This window comes from Triticum aestivum, chromosome 4D (genome assembly GCF_018294505.1).
Source record: "Triticum aestivum cultivar Chinese Spring chromosome 4D, IWGSC CS RefSeq v2.1, whole genome shotgun sequence".
Lineage (NCBI taxonomy): Eukaryota > Viridiplantae > Streptophyta > Magnoliopsida > Poales > Poaceae > Triticum > Triticum aestivum.
The window spans coordinates 40,730,460-40,758,102 of record NC_057805.1 but is presented as its reverse complement, the minus strand read 5'-3'; the positions used below and the strand labels follow the sequence as shown (position 1 = coordinate 40,758,102).

At 42.8% G+C, this 27,643-nt stretch overlaps 1 pseudogene; it reads left to right on the top strand.

Moving 5' to 3' along the window:
- The first annotated feature begins 2,348 nt into the window (after positions 1-2,348).
- Positions 2,349-21,656, top strand: LOC123096032 (tRNA ligase 1-like; annotated as a pseudogene).
- Positions 21,657-27,643: the final 5,987 nt, after the last annotated feature.

The following is a 27,643-nucleotide window of genomic DNA, read 5'->3' as shown; positions in this document are numbered from 1 at the left end:
GTTCCGTAATGCATCATCCCGTAACTAACTCTTTAGTCACATTGCTTGCAAGGCTTATAGTGATGTGCATTATCGAGAGGGCCCAGAGATACCTCTTCGACAATCGGAGTGACAAATCCTAATCTCGATCTATGCCAACTCAACAAACACCATCGGAGACACCTGTATAGCATCTTTATAGTCACCCAGTTACGTTGTGACATTTGATAGCACACTAATTGTTCCTCCGGTATTCGGGAGTTGCATAATCTCATAGTCATAGGAACATGTATAAGTTATGGGGAAAGCAATAGCAATAAACTAAACGATCATAGTGCTAAGCTAATGGATGGGTCAGGTCAATCACATCATTCTCTAATGATGTAACTCCGTTTATCAAATGACAACTCTTTGTCCATGGCTAGGAAACTTAACCATCTTTGATTAACGAGCTAGTCAAGTAGAGGCATACTAGTGACACTCTGTTTGTCTATGTATTCACACATGTACTAAGTTTCCGATTAATACAATTCTAGCATGAATAATAAACATTTATCATGATATAAGGAAATATAAATAACAGCTTTAATATTGCCTCTAGAGCATATTTCCTTCAACTTGAGCGTGCCAGCATGCTCAATTGTCACCCTATCGCTACTCCTGTTGACACGAAGGCCAAGGTTTTTGCTCTCGAGGGCTCGCCCGCGTCGGATGCTCCGTTCTACTGGTCCATCGTCGGTGCTCTTCAGTATCTGACACTCACCCGTCCAGATCTACAGTATGCTGTTCAGCAAGTGTGTCTCCACATGCATGCCCCTCGTGACTCTCATTGGACACTCATCAAACGGATTCTCCGATACATCCGTGGCACGATGTCTCTTGGACTCACTCTCACGACGTCCGCTTCTCTGGAGATGGTGGCTTATTCCGATGCTGATTGGGCTGGCTGCCCTGACACACGTCACTCCACCTCTGGCTACTGCATCTACCTCGGTCCTTCCCTCGTCTCGTGGTCGTCCAAGCGACAACCCACAGTTTCGCGCTCCAGCGCGGAGGCCGAGTACCGAGCAGTGGCTAACGCAATCGCCGAGTGCACCTGGCTATGACAACTACTTCAGGAGTTGCATCATGATGTCTCCCAGGCTACGGTTGTCTACTATTCCAACGTCCCTGCGGTGTACCATTCCGCCAACCCTATTCATCATCGCCGGACCAAGCACATTGAGACGGACATTCACTTTGTGCGCGAACAGGTGGCCCTTGGACGCATTCGGGTTCTCCATGTTCCGACAGCACAACAGTTCGTCGATGTGATGATTAAGGGACTGCCTACTTCCACCTTCGAGGAGTTTCGTTCCAGTCTCTGCGTCTCTGGCGACGCTTCGACTGCCGGGGAGGGGGGTGTTGAATATATTGTGTGCATGTATATTGTGTCTTGGGCCCACCTCCTAGTTCTCCTGTATAGTTGAGGTTGTGGCCCTATCCTGTACATTATATATACATGCCCTATGCACCGATCAATGCAATTGTGTTGCACGGCCTATTCTAGTCTTCTACAACAACCAACAACATTAGCAAGCATTCAAAAAACATTAATCAAACCATCAGAACACGTCCAACATCCAAGCAGCAACATGTCTTTCTTCATACTAGAAATTACATGTCTGTGTTGTTCCATTGCAAAGACAAAATCAAGTCAGGGCACAATCCAGCAGCTAACTACAGATAAAACACACAAAGTCTATCTAGCCATATAGGACGAGGTGAACTTGGTCACAGCCTTGGTGTCCTCGGAGACGGCGTGCTAGGCGAGCTCGCCAGGGAGGACGAGACGGCAGCCATGGGTGGGCGGATGGAAGAAACCTAGACAATGAGGGGAAGGAGGGGAGTGGGTGGACTTACCGCCGGGGAGAAGGCCAGTACGCTGGAGTCAAGGCATCGGCCGACGGCGTGTCGAGGAGAGTCGGGTGGGCGACGCGGTGAGCAGGCGGCAGGCGGGGGCTTCGGGTGTGTTTGGTTTGTGCCCAAGATTGCCCCATCAAAACATTGGCTAGCCGAAATTTTGGTTGCCTATGATTTGGCCAACATTGGCAAGAAAAATGAATTAGAGTTGGCTAGAGTTCATTGGCATGCCAAAAAATTGGCAACCATTCAAACAAAGACCAATCTTTGGGTCATAACCAAAATTTTGATAAGGTGCACTTTGGCCATAATCCAAACACCCTTCGTCTCCTCCCAAATCCGTGACTCACCCTAGAGGGCTCTGAACCGTGTGGACTTTTTTTTTTAGAAACTGAACTGCGTGGAAAGGAGGGCATAGGAGGGGATCGGATGGATGGGGTTGGGCCGTCGAAACCCCGCGTACCAAATGGGCCAACCAGGATTTGCGAGGATTCTGGGCCACGCGAGGAAAACCCGCTGAAAACCCCTCCGATCCACCTCTACCAAAAGGAGACGGCGACGACCGCGAATTGCGCTCGCTGCTTTGGACGGCGGCAGCCCTGAGCGGCGGCGGCTGGATCCCGACGAGGAAGGTGAGGTTCTCTCTCCCGCCCCCTCTTCCGCCCCTAGGGTTACGTGACTGGGGCTCGTCCTCGTCCGCCGGAGTGCGCGCGAGGAACGGTGCCGCCGCTTGTTCTGCGTTGCTTCTGCTGTTGGCTCCGCGTTGCTGCTGCTGCTTTAGTGCTGCCACCGCTGCTGCTTGTGCTGCCGCCGCCGCCGCTGCGTGCATCTGCTTGAGCGCCGCCGCTGTAGATGCTGCATGTTGGTGCTGCCGCCGCTGCATGGGTACAATGGTCCTCTATTTTGTGTACTTAGTTTGTCTATTATTTCCATAGATTATTTTTGTGTTGAAAAGTGGCAAAAGATGAAAGTCCAATGAAATAAGTGTCACCAGATCAATTACAATCTAACTAGTGGCAGATTGTCAAAGTCCAAAGTAAAGGGTGGCAAAAAATCAAATCCCCCCTGAATTGGAAAGGAAAAGTTGAAGCTTGCACGTCGCAAAGTGCAAACCAGCTCTTGAGGCACAGCAAATGCACATTCAGTGAAAGGGAATTCGTCTGGCTAGTTCAGGATGACGGCATCATCACTACTTTCTGATGCATCCAGAAAGTTATGTAATCTGTAAGCTTCCTTATCATTTTTTTTGCAGCCTCTCTGTTTTTCAGATGTTTCCCGCTTTGATATGTTGAACAGTTGTTGATGTTATTATCAATTCTATGAATTTATGATGTTATGCTAAAAAAATCTGCATTATACCTTTATATATTGTACAATTACTACTATATGATTGATGCTATAATCAATTATACATGCCACTTAGGCTGTAAAAAATTAACACTTCAAAAATTTGATTTAAGAACCTGGGCCACCCTCTGGTCCTCGGAGGTGGCGGCTGAGCAGGGTGGCGCATCGAGGTTGTTCACGGAGGGCACGAACTTCGCCATGGACAATAACACGTTTGCGGAGGCGCACATCAGGGCTGCTTTCTACCCCAAATTTGAGAACGAGAAGTCCGATCAAGAGGTGCGTGAATTGCTCCTTGCTTCCATCACCTTGTGATAAACAATCCCAAGTGTTTCCTGAGCAACTATCGGTAGTTTTCCCCCATGATTAATTTGGTGATTCTGATCAGACAATACATGTGGAAGTTACCATATTGTGAGTTGTGTTTGCTGTTTCAATATTTTGATTACCTTAATTTGCTGGGGCCACGTTGCTATGCTTATTTTCAAAGTTGTGAAAAAAGAATGTATCAAAAGTCAACTACTCTACATTGTTCTACTCTGTTTGGCAAGTTAGATTAGCTAGACTATCATAGTACACCACATGGCTAAATCCAGGCTTAGTTTCTAAATCATCCATTGCTTAATTGCTGTAGGTTACCATTGTATTGATGAGATTTTTTGTCCTTGAGTAATTCTAATGAAATTAGCTGCTACGCAGTGTGCGCTCTACTTTTTAGCTGTTGATATCTTATTGTAGAAATATTTAATGAATTGGCTATAGTACTATGGGGGGTTATTACTCACATTTACTGAATGGAGTTGTAACTCAAAACTTTTAGTGGGAACCTTACCCCCATTTTTGTGATGGCAGACAAGAAAACAGATGATTGAGATGGTGTCGCGTGGCTTTGCTACCATGGAGGTATATTTGATACTCTCTCCATTCACAATTACTTTGCGTTCTGGGTTTAGTCAAAGTCAAAATTTGTAAGGTTTGGCCAAATATGTTGGAAAAAATATCAACATCCATGATATAAAATCTACTGTATTATAATCTTAATAAAGTATATTTTCTTATTATATGCATTTGGTATTATAAATGTTGATTATTTTTCTTACATTCTTGGTTAAACTGTACAAAGTTTGACTTTGACTAAACCCAGAATGTGAAGTAAATAAAACGGAGGGAGTATCTTTTTTTATCGCCTTTTGATTATTTACTGATTTTATCTTAGCTAATTACTTATAATGATGGTTAAAACGGGTTTACCCTACAAAGATAAGCTTTTGTTCAGGTTACGCTGAAGCATTCAGGATCTCTATTCATGTATGCTGGTCACCATGGAGCATATTCCAAGAATAGCTTTGGAAATATGTAGGTTCTGCTAGTTTGTCTTGATGTTTGTTGAGTTATTTAACTGAAGTGTTTTTCCTGCTTATAGCTACACTGCTGTGGGCGTTTTTGTCCTGGACCGTATGTTTCATGAAGCTTGGGGAAAGGAAGCTCCTCAAATGCAAGCCGAATTTAATGATTATCTCCAGGTATTCCATGCCCAGGGCAACTTTCCTCAAGAGATACACGCCTTTGGACTATTGTATTTTCATATTTTTGTGTTTGTTGTCTCGGGATCTTTAGGTACTTGATAGTTGATGTATTGAGTACTTATAAACATATAGTAATGATGCAGAACCTTCACCTAAGGAGAATATTATTTTCCATTTTATATTTCACTGCTTCTATTTACAGTATAGTTCTTAATTTGACAGAGCCTCGAACTAAGTAGCTTAAGATCTCATATGAGTAATTAATGTACTAAAATAGTCTATATTTATGATAAATACACACACACTAAGTAATTTCTCTGATTCCCAAGCCGTTAAATCATGGGTACCATGGTCATTTCTCTATCGCTCTCTTGGTATCATGGCCACCTTTATCCCCATGCTTAACCAAAATGCGTTTTAGAAAATGAAAAGGTGGGAGTATTAGGTAACAAACACATTAGAAATCACCATTGTAGCTGTGCTGTTTAATCTTCCTTTGATACATAGTTTACTGGAATTAGACACTCATCGAGAATGTTCAGTTTATTCTTAGGGATTTCATCGTTCGCATTTCTACTTCTCAGCAGTTTTCTTAAGATTCCTGATTTTGCCCATGTTATATGCTTCCAGAAAAACCGGATAAACATTTCAATGGAGCTTGTAACGGCTGAATTAGGAGACCATGGGCAAAGGCCAAAGGATGATTATGGTACTCTCCCTCCCCCTCCCCTGATTCATCTAAATTCCCTGGATTCTTGTAAATTGTCAATTCCCCTGATTCATGTAAATTGTGCTCTCCATATACTTTATTCATCGATATTCATTACTGAAGTAGTGTTTTCTAGTTATAACTTCAAATGTATGACGCATAACTGTTTCTGCACTTGATAGTGGATGAGTGATGTTTATAAGAATAGTAAAAGGGTCAAATATTATTGGGGGTAAAACCGGGTTTCATTTACACAGATACAATTATCATTTTGTGATAAGATTGCCACAACTGCTGATATAACGTATAAACTAAAACCATTGGAGTAGATTTTTTTTTATGATTTCAGGAAACTAACAACTGTAAGAAGCTTCCATTGATATACTTGAAATTTCACTCTTTGCATTCACTTAGTAGCATGGTTCTATTTGGGGTGTTATAAAGACTGAAGAAAAGAAGCAGCACAATCCTTTTTCTGCTCATGTTATTCAGCCTTCATCATTATCCTGGTATTTGTCTTGCTTGCTTTACCCATATAATTATGCCACCATTTTTCAGTCCATGAATTTTTACCATTCTTGGCAGTACTTCTTTAACATCTCTTTTGAATGCATATTTATATCTTTATGCAGCCGTGGTTACAGCTGTAACAGAGTTGGGTCATGGCAAACCAAAGTTCTATTCTACTCCAGACGTGATTGCCTTTTGTCGAAAATGGCGCCTATCGACAAATCATGTCTGGCTATTTTCCACAAGGTGGCCCATCTGACAACTTTATGTTAAGAAAATTCCTTTGCTAAAGTATTTGACTGCCTTGCTTGATATAAGTTTCCATTCTGAAGCTGTTTGATACAAGATGCACCATGAGGGTAAGTGTCCGTTGCCAGTAATCCAGACTAAATTATTTAGTTATAATTCTTGTGTATGAGCATTTCACGGAACACCTTCTGATGATACAAATGCCAATTTTGACTTTTCTTCTCATGTTTTGAAATCTTTTGGTGTTTTCGTAACTCAAGCTCAATGTTTCCTGTCTTGTCAGTTTTTTAGTTTATTATTACAATGGATTGTTGCTTCGACACGAATCATACGCTCATCTATGCCAATGCTCGTAAATTTATTGAACTTCTTCTCCCATGTACCGTCAACTACTCTTTACATTGGCATGCATCTTTTTGGGGTATAGACTATTGTAGCTGTGAAGTTATTTTACACTGTACATACTGATAGACATTGTTCAACTGCTATATTTTTAGTGTCTATGCAATCATGTCATTCATCTGTTGGAGTCATTGTTTCGGTACCCTCAAAAGTGCGCATCTGTACACTGCTGGTTCTTGTCTTAATATTCTTATTCTTTCTGTTTACATCTTTGCAAGGAAATCTGCCACTTCTTTTTTCGTTGCCTATGATGCATTGTGTGAAGTGGGGACTGCCACACCAGTTTGCGAAGCCCTTGACAAAATAGCTGATATATCTGTACCAGGTAAGTCTATCTCGAATAATAATTGTTGTCTTACACTATCTTTTTTTTTTTTGACCAGCAAACCGTAGGGGAGACCCCCACGGTAATTTTCCATTAGTTGTCTTACACTCTCACTGCTGTTATAATATTTTTTTATGTCTCTCTTCGTTTAGGGTCCAAGGATCATTTAAAGGTACAGGGTGAGATACTTGAAGGTCTGGTTGCCCGTATTGTTAGTCATCAAAGTTCAGATCAAATGAAAGAAGTCTTGAGAAGCCTCTCACAGGCTCCATTACATGGAGGTAAGCTAGTAAATGACATCCCCTTGCTATTTGAGTGAAATAGATGAGCCATACAAGAGAGTTTCTCTTTGTTTGCAAACGATCTCAAATAAGTTTTCATCTCGATAATAAGTTTCCTGTTCAATTGGAGCTACTCCCTCTGGCCCCAGTTTGTTGTCGTGGCCCATTCACATATGTCAATTTACAAAAAAAGCTCTGCTATTCAAATCTTTCGAAAATCCCCTTAGATTCAAAACACGATCGGATCGATCGATCGCTTCGCTGCCCTTCTTCCTCCCGCGACTCCATCCTCCGTCCAGCAGCTCGCCCCATTAGCAGCAGCAGGGGGTTCCCCCAGTAGCTCGCCCCGCGCAGTAGGCTGCTGCTCCTCCGCCGCATACAGCAGCAGTTGCTGCTCCCCTCCACTCGGGAGTATATTTTCTTAATGTCAATAGGTTCATTCAATATCAATAGGTTCACCATAAAGTATATTTTCTTAATGTGTCCATTCAATATTGTAGATGTAAATATTTTTTCCTAAATATCTGGTCAAAGTTAGTAAGATTTGACTTTTGACTAATTTTTAGGTGCCTTACATTTTGGGACGAAGGGAGTAGTAAATAATTCTCAATGCAGTCGAGCTGTGGAGCTGTAAATACATTAGTTTTTATTGTTGATGTACAAAGTAACTTTCCTATGCAGTGGACTCTGATTTAGGACCAAGTTTACGTGAAATATGTGCCGCTAATAGGTCAGATGAAAAGCAGGTATTGTTTAATGTTGTCAAGTGGTATTCACCCTTTTCATGATTTTTATTAGTTTTGTATTGGTTCTATGGTGCTGTAACTTATTACTTTTACATGAACAGAAATTAAAGCACTTCTTGAAAATGTCGGATCTTCAATGTGTCCAGACCACTCTGATTGGTTTGGAAACAGTAGTCTTGATGCTCAGTCTCAAAACGCTGATAAATCGCTTGTCACTTACTTTTTGGAAGCACATCCTACAGACTATGCAACTAAGAAATTGCAGGTTAGTAGTTTCTATTTGTTCTATTCCAAGAATAAGTCTTTTTACAATTGCTGTTGATAACAGGCATACTTACATGGCAGATGTTTTATAACTGCAAATGTCAGCTTCCAATAACTAGAACATGATAATTTATTTCTTCTGCACTGTTACAGGAGATGTTTCGTTTGATGAAGCAGAGACATTTCCGTGCAGTCTTCAAATGTTACTTGAATTACCAAAATGTTGATTCTTTCATACAAGATGGTTATCCATGTGCGCGATGATTCTATTTTTAGAGGTTGTCAGCAAGAGATGAGGTACGATTGCAAAGTCAATCTCGTGTACCTTAATTCATAGCAGTACCTTTTTTGTTTGCCTTTTTTGATTTATTATTTCTTAGTAGATTTAATCGGTCATGTATATTTTTAGGAAAAATCAAGGGTTATGGCCACTGTACAGGGGTAAGATGGACGATGTGACTCAAAATTCTTTTCAATAAAATAAGTCAGCGTGACTTTTGACGGACGTAATGTTTCATGGTTAGGTTTCTTTATTCATATATAAACCTGTTCAAGGCGAACAATAAGAAGGGCGCTGAACTTTCCAAAGACAGTAACACATCACTGGAAATTATTGATGGTGCCGTGGATTCAAGTTCGTCAGCTCAGGATGGTCTGGCTGGTGAGGATTCAAGTTTGATGCTCAAACTAAAATTCCTGAATTATAAGGTACTTCATTGTCATTGTTTGCAGCTTCTTTTAGAGCTTAGGTGTTCGTTGGTCACTTCTTGATGTATGAGTACAATGCTGTTTACAACCTCCGTCCTGGTTTATTAGTCCCTTTTGTATTCCGTGCCAAATTTTGACCTTAAATTTAACTAACAAAATATTAATGCATGTCATAAAAAATAATATAATTGGAAACTATGTTCGAATACGAATCCAGTGATATAATTTTTGATGACATGCATTAATATTTTTTAAGTTAAGTCTCTAGTCAAAATTTGGCACAAAATACAAAGGGGACTTATAAAGCAGGACGGAGGTAGTACTCTGGATTGCTTGCTTTCATTTTAACATCCGATGCACATGTAAAATAAGTATTACACTGTCATTATAATGCTTATATGCTTGGCATAGCTGTGTGGACTTCTTTTCTTTAGAGGCTTTTTTATTCTTGCATGCTGGAGAGGACTGCAACCACAAAAGTTTGAACTGGTGGATATGTATCTGTATCTTCTAACAATTCTCTTACATGGCTACCTGACAGATCAGGACCTTTTTAATTCGGGATGGCCTCTCCACCCTTTTCAAAGAAGACGGCCCATCTGAATATCAAGTTTATTACCTGAGGTATGTCATGCATTCAGATCTCAAATTTTCGTTCTTCACCTTTCCACAGTTCCTTCTGCAGTTGGCTGAAACAGATGAGCATTGTAGTTACTAGTCTTGATTTAGTTTTATTCTGCCCATAATTTTTGTAACGCCAGAAACATAGCTAATGCATCCTCCAGACATCTACTTAGTTGATATGCATATTAGTAGGAAATGTTAATACCTGTAAGCGAGGTCGCTACCATGTTGGGGTCCCCTTCTATGCTATTCAAGAATTTTTCTTCATCAAATGATGATTTGATGCTTGAAGGTTTCAGCCATGTGAAATATTTGAGCTGAGTTGTCGATTGTGACTACATTAAGTTTTGGTTGGTGTTGTTGTATTGAATACAAACAGTGTTACCTCTGATCAATGGTCCTGAATGTGTTAATAGGCACATGGAGAATTGGGGAACATCAGCACGTAAACAGAAAGAGCTTTCCAAACTGTTGGATCAATGGTATATTACTAACTTCTTTCTCTTCATAGGAGGAATTGTTTTAAGTGTTGTGTTACCAAACTACAGATGTTAATTTTATTTTTTATTTGGTTTGCTAAAACAGGGCTGTCCACATTACAGGAAAGTGTGGCAATAAGCCACTCTCGTCCTCAGCGTATCTTGATGAGGCAGAGCCTTTCCTTGAACAATATGCTAACCAGGATCTGGTAGGGGCGGCTGGTGTCTTGGTTCAAGCAGAAAATTTGAGAGATGGAGAGGATGATCTTCAGCCAGAACGTGGGACAGCACCTTGTAGTCCTACAACGTCTCTCGATGCTGTTTCCAAAACTGAGGGCCTTATTGTCTTCTTTCCTGGTAAATTCTATTTTCTTTTAACAGATTCTAAGGTTTATGTTTCATAAGCATTCTTCATCTTGAGTTGTTTCAAATCATTGGAATAACTGGTTTTTAATATTCTCAAGATTAAAAAACTTGATAATCTTTCGTACCGTTCTTGCCCGCAGTGTCTAAACTATCGACCTAACTGCTATGCTGTATTTTTGCTGTTTGTGTGTGAGGTTGGGGGAAGATTATACTGCTTCAGATGATAGACCGTTCGATTCATTTGGATTTTCCCAATAGCTATAGATCATTGTACACATAGAATGTTGAACATGAGCTCAGAACTTGCAAGTAGGGTCTAGGTGGCCATTGTTTAATGCACCTATTCGATGCCTCAATTAATCCAGGTCTTCGCGGAAAAAACCCCTGAAAATAAAAGAAGATAACTTGTCTAACACTTTTTTGGTGGGCGTCGAACCTGACGTTCAGCCAGAAACTGAGGTGCCACACCAACTGGGTCGAATGAATAGAAAGAACTATTTTAAAGCCTAAAAATGCTGGTTACGACGCAACACCAAGCTAGTGGACAGCCCAAGTACAGGGGAGACACTCTGTAGCTCCTGCGCGACCCCAGGCAATAGCTTCATCCTTGATTTGCTCAAGTAGGCGGTTGAGGCTTGGCTGCTCACAGTTAAAGGTGCAGCCGCTCCTGTGATTCCGCATCATCAAGGGATGAGTGCAATGGATGCCAGGCCCTTCCTCCGAGGCTTAGAAGTAGCTGCGGGGCATAAAGCCACCAATGATTGGTAGAGTGAGCGAAGAAGTCTTCACCAGGCGCCTAAGGGCGGCAGGTTGCTCGTGTTGAGAATAGCAACTTGTATTATTTAGGAGGCCAAAGCCAACATATATACACATACATGAGGATGCCAAAAGGCTACAGGAGAATGCCAAGAGACTGAATACAAAAGGTCAAAAGACATCACTAACACCCCCCCTCAAACTCATGGTGGATCCACAACACTGAGTTTGGAAAGGTGAAATCTATGTTGCGCTCTAGTCTGGGCCTTCGTGAAGAAGTCTGCTAGCTGTAACTCAGAAGGCACATACTGAAGAGCAACAACATGATCCTGCACAGCAGCGCGCACATAAGAAGCATCAACGCCAATATGCTTGGTAAGCTCATGTTTCACGGGATCCCGTGCAATACTGATAGCACCAGTACTATCTGACAAGATGGTGGTAGGTGTAGTAACAGAAACACCAAAATCCTCCAGTAACCATCTTAACCAAGTCACCTCTGCCGTCAGAAGAGACATAGCTCGCAACTCAGCCTCTGCACTCGAACGGGAAACTGCAGTCTGTTTCTTTGTCTTCCAGGCAATGAGAGAACCACCAAGAAAAACACAGTAAGCAAAAAGTGAACGGCGATCCATAGGATCACTAGCCCACGTAGCATCCGAATAGGCCTGGAGCTGTAACGAGCTGGAGCGGGGAAAGAAGAGACGGTGAGAGATCGTGCCACGAAGATATCGTAGAACATGAAGAAGGTGACTATAGTGTACCGAAGTGGGAGAAGAAACAAACTGACTCAAGGTATGGACAGGATAGGAGATATCTGGACGAGTGACGGCGAGATAGACAAGACTCCCAACAAGATGACGGTAACATGTTGGATCAGACAAGGGCTCACCATCAGAAGCGCGAAGGTGAACATTCAGCTCCATAGGAGTCTCAACAATGCGCTCATCACTAAGAGCCGCACGAGTAAGAAGATCCTGGATATACTTTTCTTGGGAAATAAAAAGCCATCAGAGGTGGAGGAAACCTCAATCCCAAGAAAGTAACGAAGAGGATCAAGATCGGACATAAGAAACTGCTCACTGAGACGGGCCTTGACAAAGGCAATGTACTCAGGGTCATCGCCAGTGATGATCATGTCATCAACATATAGAAGAAGAAGAGTCCGACCATGAGCTGAAAGGTGAACAAACAACGCTGGATCATGAGCACCCGCTGAAAAACCAGCGGCGGTCACCACAGAGGCAAAACGCTCAAACCAGGCACGAGGGGCTTGCTTAAGGCCATAGAGAGAGCGTCGAAGACGGCATACCATGCCATCAGGAACAGAATACCTGGGTGGTGGCTGCATATAAACCTCCTCACGCAACTCACCATTAAGAAAGGCATTCTTAACATCAAGCTGAGAGACAGGCCAATGGCGAATAGAAGCCACAACGAGAAGTGTGCGGATAGTGGTCATATGGGCTACAGGAGCAAAAGTCTCATCGTAATCACGACCATGCTCCTGCTGAAAGCCACGAGCCACAAGACGAGCTTTGTAACGCTCAAGAGAACCATCGGAGCGAGTCTTAACTTTGTAGACCCACTTACAAGTGATGGGACGAACACCGGAAGGAAGAGAAACAAGATCCCACGTGCCGGTGCGCTCAAGAGCAGCAAGCTCCTCTGCCATCGCAAACTGCCATTCAGGATGAACAATAGTATCGCGATAAGAGGTAGGCTCAAGTACAGCCGAAAGATCATATCGACTAGGAGAATAGCGGTTAGGGGGAGGGCACGACCGAGCCCGAAGACCATAAGTCGGCTGGGATGAGGAGGACGACGCACCAGAAGTAGATGGCACGTCAGTAGATTTATCCACAACACGTGGACGACGAGTATAATGGAAAGGAAAGGAGGGAAGAGGTGGAACCACTGCAGGTTGAGACGAGGAATGTATCAATGATGAAGGTGGAGAAGGGGAAGGTATCGGTGATGAAGGTGGAGAAGGAGAAGATATCGGTGATGAAGGTGGAGAGTCATGCGATGAGGGAGGAGAGGAAACCGTAGGAGAGGATGGCGTAGGATCTGCAACAGTAGGACGATGAATAGGAATACTAGGCACAGAGGGAGGTTTTCCAAGAAATGCGAGAAAAGAGATATCCTCTACTGAAAAAGTCGAGGAGGATGGTTGCGGGTAGAATGGACGAGACTCATCAAAAGTCACGTCCCGAGAAATACGCATCCGACGACCAACTGGACCCCAACAACGATAACCCTTATGCTCATCACTGTAGCCTAGAAAAACACACTCGACTGACTGAGCCGTCAGTTTGGTGCGTTCTCGTGGGGCCAGGAGAACATAGCAAACACAACCAAACAACCTAAGCGCTGAATAATCAGGAGAATGATAAAAAAGATGCTCAAAAGGAATACCACCCTGCAGAGCAGATGAAGGTTGAATGTTTATGAGATATGTGGCAGTAGAGACAGCCTCAGCCCGAAAATGAGGCGGAAGAGAGGCGGCAATCATCATCGCACGAGCTGTCTCAAGAAGGTGACGATGTTTGCGCTCAGCCACGCCATTCTGAGCGTGAGCACCAGGACAAGAGAACTGAGCAATAGTACCCTGCTCGGCAAGAAAACCACGCAACATTTTAGAGATATACTCGCCAGCAGAATCAGCACGGAACACACAGATAGGTGTAGAGAACTGAGTGTGAACCATGGCAGCAAAACGCTTATAAATAGTGAGAACCTCACTACGAGAAGACATAAAGTAAAGCCAAGTGTAGCAAGAGAAACCATCTATAAAAATAATATATTATCGATGACCCCCTTTGGAAGCGAAGGGAGCCGGGCCCCATACATCTGAATGTACTAAATCAAAAGGGCGCTGAGACACCGACCGCGAGCAAACAACTGAGCACGTCGAGGCTCAAACTCTTCACGGAGCCGTGACAGAAACTCATAGACACGCTGAAACTCCAAGTCGGACCTCACAGTCTGGCAACACGCGCAAGTGCCACAAACAGTAGTGCGAAGGTTGTCAAGCTGGCGCCAGATAGCAGAACTTTGAGTGTAGAACTCATCAATAGTGGAGTCTCCCTGCTGAAGAGCATGCTCCTGACGTACCACAGACAAGTAGAGAGCATCACCAGAGGGCTGATAGCGCTGACGAAGATGAGTCCACATCTCAAACACAGTACCGAGGCCCATAAACTCAGATGCAAACTGTGGTAAAACATTGGAAGTAAGGACAGCCGCAGCACGAGCATCATCATCACACCACTGAGTATAAGCCGTCAGATCGTCACGATAAATGGAAAGAGCATCCGAATAAACCGCGACCTGCTGGTCATAAGCAGCGACCGCATCATCAGCAGCAACCCGGGCGGCAGCCCTATCATCATCAGAAGCATCTGCGCCAAGATCCGGTGGAGGTGGCGATGGAATAGAAGCCACAGGAGGAACTGGACGCTGAGGACAAGGAACCTCGCCGGAAAGAACTCCCCATAAACGAAGGCCACTCAGGTGAATGCGCATAAAGGCGGCAAACTCAGCATAGTTAGCACCATCAAAAATCACCGGACAACATGGAACGGCGACATAGCCCAATGATGTCGAAGACATGATGCTCCTCTTCTGTCTTTTTCTTCTCTTTTTTTAGTATATAATCAATCCACACAGACGAAAGTCAATCAGGCAGAAAACAGTGGCAGCGACCCGACCAGGGAGACAAAAGGCCCACGGCAGAGGTCGAACCTCGAGCAGCAGGGGACCTCAATCAGCCGGACTTCGCGACTGGTGGGTGGAGACGACGACCCGCGTCAGGACCACCAGCTCGGCAGGGAGCCACGAGCGAGGCAGGACGGGCCGCCGGCAGCGACGAGCGGAAGGGGCCGGTGGTGGGTAGCAGTCGGAGTCGGAGGGACGCCAGGCGGCCGCGGACGAAGGGGCGCCGGGCGGCCGAAGCCGGAGGGGCGCCGGCGGCCGTGGACGAAGGGGCGCCGGGCGGCCGAAGCCGGAGGGGCGCCGGGCGGCCGAAGCTGGAGGGCGTCGGGCGGCCGCGGACGGAGGGGTGACGGGCGGCCGGAAGAGCAGCGGCGTGGATGGGGCGAGCAACAGGAGACGACCTTGGAGGAGGAACGAGCGGCTGGATCGATCGGGACCAAGTCTGATGGGATCCAACACACAGCGCTGAAACACTGGATTCCACACAGCAGCTGGATGTGAAGCTCCTGTAGCTGGAGATGAACACAGGCAACAGCAGAATCACGGGCCGGCAGAAAACAAAGCAACCGCGGCGGGTGTGTAGGAGATTGGATCGGGAGAGCACGAGTTGCGCGTGCGAAAAAAAAAATACCTAAAGCTCTAATACCATGTTGAGAATAGCAACTTGTATTATTTAGGAGGCCAAAGCCAACATATATACACATACATGAGAATGCCAAAAGGCTACAGAAGAATGCCAAGAGACTGAATACAAAAGGTCAAAAAACATCACTAACAGCTCGCACCCTGGATAGGACCTCAAACCAGGTCTGATGCACCTTGGGACAGTCAACCAGTAGGTGGGGCGTAGTTTTCAAGCAGAGGAAGCAAACAGGCGCATGTTGCTACCTTCGATTCTGTCCACGCTGGTCAGTCCAGCATCCATCAAGACTGGCAAGCCATATGAAGAACTTGACTTACTTTGGCACCCCCCAATCTCGCAGATGAGTTTCCAAAGCGGAACTGGGCAATAATCCCGCGGTAGGGTCGCAACGGCACATCCCTGCCGGACCAGGGTTCGAATCATATTGGGAGATAATTTTTGGTATCTCACCCGGGTGGGCTCTCCCTTAAACAAAAATATCCTGGGTGCTCGTGCCCATGGATCTCATTTTTACCAACATAGGTCTAGAGACCATCGTTTTCAGGTAACTTTAGGCTTAATTAATTATATGTCCTAAATTTGTTGGTTCTGGATTTTTCTTACCCTGTGTGAGCACTCATAATATTTGCGAACCTATTAAGTGTATCTTGGCCTTCTCTCAATTCTCAAACATTAGCTTATCAAGCTTACAGCTTATAAACCTGATAAACTAGAGAATTAAGTCATGCAAGCAGCTTCTCAACGGATGGTTGCTTAAGCAATATTAACTGTAAGCCTCAGACCAACTGGCACCTTGGGTTGCTTGACTTGAACCTGTAAACCCCGTGAGCCTAAGCATATACCAGACAGATCAGGTTCTAAGATCATTGTCGATATACCGCAATTGTCTAGCTAGTAAATATCCTTTGTCAGTATTATGATTTTCTGATTGCCATTATGTTCTCTTGGTCCTCATTATATTGTTTTGCTCTCCGTCATGTTTATTCTTCTTTCAGGTATACCTGGTTGTGCAAAGTCTGTTCTATGTAAGGAAATATTGGAAATGCCTGGTGGCCTTGGTGATAATCGCCCTCTTCATTGTATGACAGGAGATCTTATTGGAGGTACGGAACATTTGGCAGTATTCTTTGGTTGCTATGTTCATAGGACCAACACATGGGTTCGGTGGAGGCGGTCCACTTGTTCTTAGATTTTCTGATGCAAATAGAATACAAATTTACATGTGCTTATGAGAATGATGAATACAAATTTGATTATTCTGGCAGCATGTAGCAATTCTTCCCAACTTTGAATGTTTGATATATTCCTTGTTACAAAAAGAACTGGTAAATTTTTTTTTTCCTGATGTAGCTTATTTTCGAGAATTATGATATTCCATTGCGCTAGTGACAAAAGACTTTCTGTCGCTAGTGTGCTTTCCACATTTGGTAATTATGTATTATGAATATTATCCGTAAGCGCATAGGTTATTTTTGGTACTCTGATTTGGTTGCAAGGCCCTAATTTGGAAGTCATCATTAGTGGACAACAGAACACATTTTTTATAATTACGGGGACAAACAAGCTTTCACTCACTCACTCACATGTTAGAGACACTGGACCATTAGGCTGTGTAACAGGTGAGGTAGGGGTTTCTTCCTGCTAAAAATGGATCCGGAGTTTGCAGGACCAAAATAGGACCACATTTCTACTCAATAGGAGGCTGCTGTACTGATAAATTATAGTCAATATCCTGCTGTAGATGCAGTTTCTTGAAAACTGAGGGAATATGATTTTATAGTACTTTTAGCAGTATATATTTATAGCATCAGTTCTATTGGTACTTTGGTAGAGTACTGCATAAATGTATACCTGTATACCTGTTGTTCAATTCTGTTTGCTATTTTAGGTGCTATATTTCAGCCAAACTGATTAATTGTATAGAGTTACTCTTCTAGGGTGAGGCTGTTTTGACCTTTTTATAAACTGTTTACCCTTGCAGGAAGATACTGGCAAAAGGTTGCTGATAAGCGAAAAGAGGAACCATTTAGAATAACCCTCGCCAATAAAAACGCACCAAATGAGGAAGTGTGGCGGCAGGCAAGATTACTTTCAAATTAGATCGAGTATACCTATCAATGTTATTTCTTTCACATGCTACAGTTTAGAAAGAACGGAATTGATGGTCTATTTATTCTAGATTGAGGATATATGCCGGACCACAAAAGCAGCTGCCGCTCCTGTTATTCCTGATTCTGAAGGTAACGTATGCTTCATTATATTTTGCTCCATTTTTCTTTTGCCACTTTATGAAGAACTCAAGAGGAAAGCAATTATTTGGAGATTATTTACTAAGTCAATGCAAAACCCCTTGCTTGGAGATTATTTAGATTCTATAATGTTATTCCCATCTTCACTGTCTATATCTATTTACGAAGTGCTTATATTCTTGGATAGGATCACTGAGTTGCTTTGTAATTTTTCTTCAAACTGCAGGCACCGATACAAATCCATTTTCTTTGGAAGCTCTTGCTGTTTTCATGTTTCGTGTGCTCCAACGGGTCAATCATGATGTACACAATATTTACGCTTTACACAAGCTTGTAGATAGTGAGTGCTGTATATATTTTAAATTGTCTAACATGTTATGACTACGTATAAAGGGACATCTGGACGAGGCATTATGGAATGCTGGTTATGTTTTGCTAAAGTTTTACAACCTTTATGAGGGCAAGGTATGTCCTTTCCTGATTAACTGTTTCTGATCCTGCTGGAATGTACCATATTATCAAATGTTACATTCAGGAAAAATGCACTTCCAGAGTCGAAGTGAATTCGAAAGCGATCTGTATGAGCGTTTCGGCTTCTTGGTTAAGACGCCTCTCCTGAAGCCAGATAGGTAAGAGATTTTCACATATTCTTGTACTGCTTCTACCATTGTTTTTTTATATATATTGTCCCATTTCTTATGCTCTTATACTTTTCCTCTTTTATGAACGTCCTGTTTGTTGGACAATACACTTTTGTATTTGTTTACTGCTTATCCAAAATATCTCGTTTGTTGAGCCAGGCCCTTCTATGTTCCTGTAATGTTTTTAACAGTTTTCTTGTTATCACTCGGGGAATATTTAGAAAGATAACTTGCTATACACCCAGAAGTTTATAGCCTTTCAATATATACTAGCACAAATGCCCGTGTGCTGCAACGGGAGACAAAAAATGTGCGTCCCGGTTAGACGCGCCACCACTGCCCTCCGCTTCAGCCAGACCACCCAGTACACATTCACCCAAACGAAGAGAGAAACAGTTCTACTTTTATTATTAGATAATAGTGGATAAGTATGTCCAAACAGGTAATATAGCACAAATTCCAGTGCGTGCCACTGCTAAACAAACTTAGAGCCAGATACGCAGATAACTTTTTATCTCTTATTTTGCCCGAAACAAATCTAAAAAGTGAATGGTAAAAGCAGAGATTAAAAGGCAACCTGTCTTTTACTCATGTTGGAGCATCATATATTTATGATTTATCAAACTGAGCCGCCGGGAGGCGACTACATGCAAACGTTGGCTAGAACCCATCGGACTGTTCCTACCCTACTTCTTTATCGCTCTATGCAAGGCCGGCCAAGTCCAAGTATTTTTTGGGCCGCTTAGCTGAAACCAATTGGACGGCCCAAGGGCAATCCTGCCCCAGCACACCCAGACGAGCGAACCCTCCCAAACCGCACCACATCTCCCCAGCTCATCTCTCATCTTCCACGACGCGCAGCGAGCGCGGCCGCCTGGCTCTCTATCGCCGGCCGCCGCTTTCACCCCTGGCTTGCCGGACCCGTCTCCCTCACCCCTCACCTCGGTGCTCTCCTTCCCGCCAGCCCCACGCTGCGCCGCTTGGCCCCTGGCTCCCCCGCCATGTGGCCTGCTTGAGCGCCGCCTCCAGGAACCCGCCGTTGTTGCCGCGCCGGCCGCATACTAGCCGCAAGGGCCACACCTCCGCCATCGGGACTGCTCTGCGCCTGATGCCTTCGCCCCTGTACCGCCCTCTCCAGCTCACCCCGACCCGGCGCCCCTCCCGAACTCCCCTGCAGCGCAGCACGCCGGAGACCTCCGGCACCTGGCCCTCTCCGCTTGCGCCGTCCGGATCCGGCCTTGCGTACACCGCACCGAGCCTGTGACCGTTTCGAGGAGGTGTGGAGCCTGCGAGATGGGGATGAAGGAAAACACGACAACCAGGACTGATAGGGGCAGAAAAAAGACTTACCGGTGGCATTGGTGGATAATTATGTGTTCCGTGGGAGGGCAAAAGGGTTCAAAAAAGTATTGGTTGACGGAAGCGTTCCTCCTTTCATTATTAGGTACAGATGTACCAGAGAAACATGTCGTGATGATACTGCGTTCTGGAAAATTGTGTTGTTAAATAACATTTATGTACTGAACTCTTACTTGGCTTTTGTTCCAGATCTCCATTGCCTGGTGATGTTAAAAGTATCTTAGATGAGGGACTTAGCTTATTCATTGATGGAAGGTATGTATTCTTTTCAGAAAACTATTGGTTGATTGAGAAAATTTAACGTGTGGACAATTAGAACAATAAATTACCAAATAGTGAGTAAGGATAGGTGGTTGTGGTTTTGCACTACCCCATGTCGTTTTGTCACAAACTAATAATAAAAGAGAATTTCTAAGCTTAGCTCAAGACAAAGAAGTTTGTGGTAGATCAGCCTTCCAAACTCACTTTACCCTGTTGCCACTGTTTAACTTTATGATTTGGCGTGCTATGTTTATTTAAGCCAAAGTAGGCAATGTAGTACAGAAGGCTTACAAGAGAAGACACACAAACCCTCAACTTAGTGTGAAATATACAATATAAATATATACCTACTTTTTTTCACACATCATTAATTGAACTACCTCTTTACTTTGGGGGTCCTACGCTGACACATTTGGCTACCAACCTCATCCATTGGGGTAATACCCTCATTACTCTCTTTACAGCCACAATTTTGAAATGGGACCCACTCTTAATGTTAACACTTATCTTTGATTTGGCAATAGCAGTAGAGATGACTTTACATTGCTATGTGATGTGCTTTAATCAGGGAGTTATTGTCTAGCATGCAGTAATTCTGCCTACTAAAAGTCTGAAACCATAAAAGGCTTTGAGCTACAATTTCGGTGCACATTAAGATGATGCTTTTGTTCCATGAGGACAATGGTATTTGATTTTTTATGTTATAATGTTTATTTTGTTTAGGTTCCCTTTGAGGTTGCTGCGAAAGAAGTAGTGGAACAGTTAAAGGCTGTGGCAAAAGGTGATACCAAAACACCTGATACTGCGAAGCGGAGGTTCGGCAATATCATTTTTGCTGCTGTGACATTATCCCAGGCAGATATATTGGGCCTTGTCCGGAAGGTAAGAATTGTATGCTAAGTTTAGTCTCCAAAGTAAGATTCTTTGCTCAGCTCAGGTGATCCTTAGGCATAGACTTGTTCTATGTGACCGCTGCTTTTAGGTTATTTCATTATATGAAGCGTTGCTGTAACTTTAATCACATCGTGCATATTTCACAACTGAACAGGTTGCAGAGAACGACACTGATGTCAACAATTTTCTTAACGGCATAAAATTAGAGGATAACCTGATGAATGTGCATGTCACCCTCGCCCACAAAAGAGCCCATGGTGTAGCTGCAGTTGCAAGTTACAGCGTCTACCTGAACCAGAAAGTCCCCGTATCGTTTAATGCATTCTTCTACAACGACAAGATGGCTGCGCTCGGGGCACATCTTGGAATGGTAAATGGTGAGGCTATTGTCTCTGAAAATGATTTTCCACATTGTACTCTATGGACAGTCGGAGGTGTTACACCAAAGGAAGCAAACACATTGCCACAGTTGGTTTCCGAAGGAAAAGCAAAGCGGGTGTTGATTGACTCTCCTATCACCATCTCTGGAGTAGTAAACTTTTATTGATTCGTCATCTTGTTTAGATTAGATTGGTGCATGAATAACGATAAGAGCATGGAATTGTTAGTTAGCTGATGGTTTGGACAGCTTTGTGAATGTTAGTTTAAATTTCATGCTACAAAGTTGTGCCCTTGTTCTAATAATGGAGCAAGGGATGCCTCCGTGTATTGTCCCCGAATTTCTTACTGGACCAGTTTCAACTGTTCCCAAATTCTACATTTGATGGCTTCACACGAAGCCAGAAGTACAATGGTGTGATGGAGCGAGGAACATGATTATTCTTTTACTGAAAAGGCTTTTGCCTTGCTTTATATGTAAAGCAAACCACCAGAGCACAAAATCCGACACAAGTTCATCATACACACGCACACACAGAAGTAGCATAAGACAATACAAATGGGTTCTGCTGAGGGCATAGCTCAACAATCCCTAAGAAACACACACACCCAAACCCAACAGCGGGTGACACAGCCTCAGAAGGCTAATCTGGCTTGGGAGGTGGAGGAGGAAGCGGGGGCGCCAGGCGGAGAGCCATCGAGCGAAGGTCGGTGATGATGGTGTTGATTGCTATTCTTTTTTAAGACTATCCACACATTACCGTACCAGTTTGTAAAATTAGTATCATTTAGCTTGTCTTTCTAGGATTGACCTCAAAGCAATTGGAGTGCAGCGTTAGATGCCACTGATCTAACAACCGAAAACACACACAAAACTGTATATTTTTCATTTATTAGCGAACATATTTAGTACCCCCTTTGTCCTATGGAACTTGTCTGAGGTTTGTCAAAATTTTGATGTATCTAGATGCTATTTAGTGTCTAGATACATCCAAATCTATCTAGGCAAATTTTAGACCATTTTCGTGGGACGGAGGGAGTACTTTAATACTTGTGCTCCAAGTAGAATCAACACCCCTAGGATTGAGTGATACGATCTTAAATAAGTAAGCCAGTAAGGTTTAGCATCACCGCTAGTGATCCTAAGTTTGATGAATGTCTATTTGAGCTTCGTGATCTCATGCGTGCTAAAAGGTGATGTTGGAACCATTAGCAACATCATAATGGAAACCATTAGACTTCACAAACTTGCACATTGTCATGATCATGAAACTAACGAATTCATTGCCCTAGGTGATGATCCCATACATGATGATGATGTTGAGCATGACTATTATGACGAAGACAAAGAATTTGATATTGAATATGAGAAGACTATGAGAAATCTTAGCCTCATGGCAAATCTTTGAGACTACATGGCCAGAGGAAAAGAGTGGATTCTTCATAGTGGATGCACCGATCACATGACCGGAGATAGAGACATGTTCCGTGAGCTTGCTAAAAATGATGGTCCGCAAGTATGTGACTTTTGAAGATAACTCCAAGGCTTGTTAAGGTGGCCATATCCAGTAATAGCTCCATGCAAAATGTTATGCTTGTTGAATCTTTTGGCTACAATCTTCTTTCCATATCTAGACTAGTTGATTTTGGTTTCAATGTTCTATTTACAGAAGTAGATTGCCAATTGTTTCGTCGAGATAATCATAATATGGTCTTTACCGGCATCCATAGAGGTGATCTATACATTGTTGATTTCACTAAAAGAGCCCAACCTTATACATGTCTTACTTCAAAATCTTCTAAAGGTTTGGTTATGACATAGAAGGATAGGACATGTAGGCATGTGAAATCTTGATAAACTTGTTAAAGGAGATCATATTCTTGGTGTGAAAGATGTTATCTTTGACAAGGATAGACTTTGTAGTGTTTGCCAAGCAGGAAAACAAGTTGGAGGAAGTCATCCCATGAAGAACATTATGACCATGAGGAGACCACTTGAGCTACTCCATATGGATCTCTTCGGTCCCAATGCTTACAAGAGCCTTGGTGGTAACTCCTTTTTGTTTGGTCATTGTTGATGATTTTTCCAGATTTACGTGGGTGTTCTTTCTCGATGACAAATAGCAGGTACAAAAGATCTTACAGAACTTCGCTAGAAAGGCCCAAAATCAATTTGAAGTGAAGATCAAGAAGGTTCAGAGCGACAACAGAATGGAGTTCAAGAACGCTAATGTGGATACCTTTCTTGACGAAGAAGGCATCTCATGTGATTTCTCGACTACATACACACCTCAACAAAATGGAGTTGTTGAGAGGAAGAACCGTACCCTCATCGAGCTGGCGAGAACGATGCTAGATGAATACAAGACGCCAAAACATTTTGGGCGAAAGCAGTTGAGACGGCTTGTCATGCTACAAATCGACTCTATCTTCACAAGTTCTTGGTAAAACGGCATATGAGCTACTCACCGGTAACAAGCCACAAGCTGGATACTTTCGAGTATTTGGCTCAAAATGTTGCATTCTTGATAAGCATCGTCGTTCAAAATTTGCTCCTAAATCTCATGAAGGTTTCCTACTCGGTTACGAATTGAACTCTCACACTTACCGTGTCTACAACATCTTCACTCGAAAAGTTGAAGAAATGGTAGATGTGAAGTTTGATGAATCTAACGGCTCGCAAGTCGAGCAATTGCCAATTGATGTTTGAGACAAAGACCCTTCGAAAGCAATCCAAGACTTGTCTATTGGCAAGATTCATCCAACGGAGGTGAAGGAGAGTACTTCGTCCATTCAAGTAGAAGCCTCAACTTCACGTCAAGGTGAACCACAAGTTGATATGGAGGCATCCACAAGTGGAACATGTCAAGACGAAGGAAATGAGGAAGTCCAACAAGATGATCCACCTCGACCTCCTTCTCCACCTCCTCAAAGGAACAACGACACCAACAATAACAATGAAGAAGAAGAAGATGATGAGGGTGCTTCACCACAACCCAAGCAAAAGCTACCTTAATTTAGAGAAAGAATTTGCAAGAATCATGCTGTCGAACAAATTCTTGTCGACATCAAATCCGAGAGAGTCACTCGCTCTAAATCTTGTTTAGCTAACCTTTGTGAGCATTACTCATTCATCTCTAGTATTGAGCCTATGAAGGTTGATGAAGCCCTCGAAGACCCTAATTGGGTAAATGCTATGCATGAACTACACAACTTCGAGAGGAATCAAGTTTGGACATTGGTCTGAGAAGCCCAAGGATGAACGAAACGTCATCAGAACCAAATGGGTGTTTCGTAACAATCAAGATGAAGATGGACAAGTCATATGCAACAAAGCTTGTCTTGTAGCTCAAGGTCACACACAAGTCGAAGGTATGGGCTATTGTGAGATCTATGCCCCCGTTGCTAGGCTTGAGTCCATTCGCATCTTACTTGCTTATGCCAATCACCATGATATCAACCTCTATCAAATGGACATTAAAAGTGCTTTCTTAAATGGTGAAATTGAGGAGGAAGTTTATGTTAAACAACCTCCCGGCTTTGTTAATCCAAAGAAACAAAACCATGTCTACAAACTTCATAAAGCTCTCTATGGCCTCAAACAAGCTCCTAGAGCTTGGTATAAATGCTTGACAAAGTTTCTTCTTGAAAAAGCCTTTGAAATTGGTAAAGTTGATTCAACCTTGTTTACTAAGAGAGTTAACGGTGAACTATTTGTATGCCAAATATATGTTGATGATATTATCTTTGGATCTACTGACCCTCTCTTTAGTGAAATGTTTGGAAGGTTGATGTCGGAAAAGTATGAGATGTCCATGATGTGTGAACTCAAATTCTTCCTTGGTTTGCAAATCAAGAAAACTAGAGATGGTACCTTCGTTCACAAACAAAGTACACTAAGGACTTATTTAGGAAGTTCAACATGCAAGAAAGCGAAGGTATGAAAACACCCATTCCTACCACCGGACATCTTGACTTGACAAAGGATGGCAAACCGGTTGATCAAAAGGTTTATCGCTCCATGATTAGCCCATTGCTATATCTATGTGCCTCTCATCCCGACATCATGCTAAGTGTGTGCATGTGTACACGATATCAAGCGGCACCAAAAGAGTGTCATCTTAAGGCCGTGAAAAGAATTGTGAGATACTTGATACATACACCAAACTTTGGCATTTGTTATCCCAAAGGATCCTCTTTCAAACTTGTTGGCTCTTCCGACTCGGACTATGCCGGAGACAAGATTAATAGAAAAATCCACTTCGGGTACATGTCAATTTCTTGGTAGATCTCTTGTATCTTGGTCCTCCAACAAGCAAAATTCGGTATCTCTATCCACTGCCGAAGCGGAATACATTGCAGCCAGATCATGTTGTGCTCAAGTACTATGGATGACACAAACTCTCAAAGATTATGGGATACATGTGAAACATGTGCCATTACTCTGTGATAATGAGAGTGCTATTAAGATTTCACACAATCACCTGCAACATTCCCAAACCAAGCATATTGAGGTTCGTCACCATTTCATTCAAGATCATGTTGCTAAAGGTGACATTGATCTCAAGCATGTTCGACCGACAAGAAATTGGCGGATATCTTCACTAAACCTCTTGATGAGAAGATATTTTATCACTTGAGAAGTGAGTTGAATGTCATTTATGCTTCCAACGTGAACTACAAACTCACTTGGACGCGTGCAAGGGCATGAGCTTTTATGACTAATCCTTGGTAACACTTTAATGGTGATCATTTCAGATCTCGGATATATTGCTCCTTTTTATTGCATCTAACCCTTGTAGGTACTTGGATGTACATCACTTCATAAGTTTGCTCTCAAACTCCTATCTTGAGCAATAAAAATTGGACCAAGTGTCTAGATCTTTGGTGTGCTCTAGGAACAAGACAACTCAAACATATCCTTTGACAACATATGACTCTATGTTTCACTCTTGTCAAGTTGGATACATATATGGTGTTCCTTGCAAAACTAACCCATGTAGGAAGATGGACTACAAATGAACGGATTGCTCCCAATTTCATTCCATGAGCATCCACCTCAAGTTCAACTGCATGATAGACATCAACACCAAAACCCAATGTAAGTCCTCACATCTTAGAGAAGCTTTACTCTAAGACATGAGTCAAAGAAAATCAACAAGATGTGAAGACAATGAAATGCTTAAACGAAAAGTGGTAACCCCATTTTGAGCTTAACGATGAGTATAACCTATGATCAAGTGATCTCACTTGACTCCTAAGTCAATATACTCTAACATAGGTGACCTAGTCGCCGACCCTCCTCTAGATGAAGTTCTCTAGTGTTTCTTTAGGTTGCTTTCTTGTTTGTGTGTTTTTTCTTTTAAAAAACTTCATCTAGATCTCTTTCCTTTCGTGTTCTTTTTCTTTAGCTAGTTTCCTCTCTAGTCAATTCATTGCAAATCCTTTTCGAATTCCTTGAAAATCCTTGTGAAAATTTATGTGCAAGTGAGTTGAGTTGACAAAATGTTCTTTCTGTGATGAAGTCGGTCTCTCCGACTTGAAACACACTGGTCCCACCGAAGTGCAAATAACCACTGCACACAGTTCATCGGTACAACCAAAAGGGACTAATTCAGACCAATCGATGTGATTTATCTATGAACTTCCCATCTCGAAGTCACCGATCAACACAACTCGGAGTCACCGACTTCACTGCTAAAAGAATCTTTTGCCAAATTATTTATTTTCTTTAGCCAGCTCCACTCAATGATTCTTTCCCTCTGCCAGCATCTAAAATCACATTATGCCTAATTGTGCCTCTCCAGGACCACACCCACTTGACCAATAACCTTGGAGCTAGACCCTTCTTGGAAATTGATGTCAAAGGGGGAGAGAGAGATGGACATCAAAGCTTTCAGCTTATTACAAATCTCTTCTATATCAAAAGGAATATCCTAAGGAAGAGAGATGCATTTTACATAGAGGAGAGAACCTACATGTTTCTAAGAGGGGAGAAACATGTTGACAATCCCAGTTGAACCTTTTGTTTTAGTTTTTGCTCTGAGTTGGTTTGCTCTGATTTTATCTCACTCTACCTATCCAATGCTAGATTCAGGGGGAGAGGAAGTTCAAGTTTAGGGGAGAAAAATCATCTTGGGAACTCTGTTGGAAATCCTGTTTGATCTTTGATCTTTTGGGGACATGTTTGTACCTAAAGTACTCAGTGATACTTACCTCTTACATGTCATCCCAATCTTTGTACTCTTATTGGTCTTGTGTCCTATCTTGGATAAATTATGTAGTGTTATCTAACATTGTTTTCTCAAGTATATTTCTTCAGAAATCT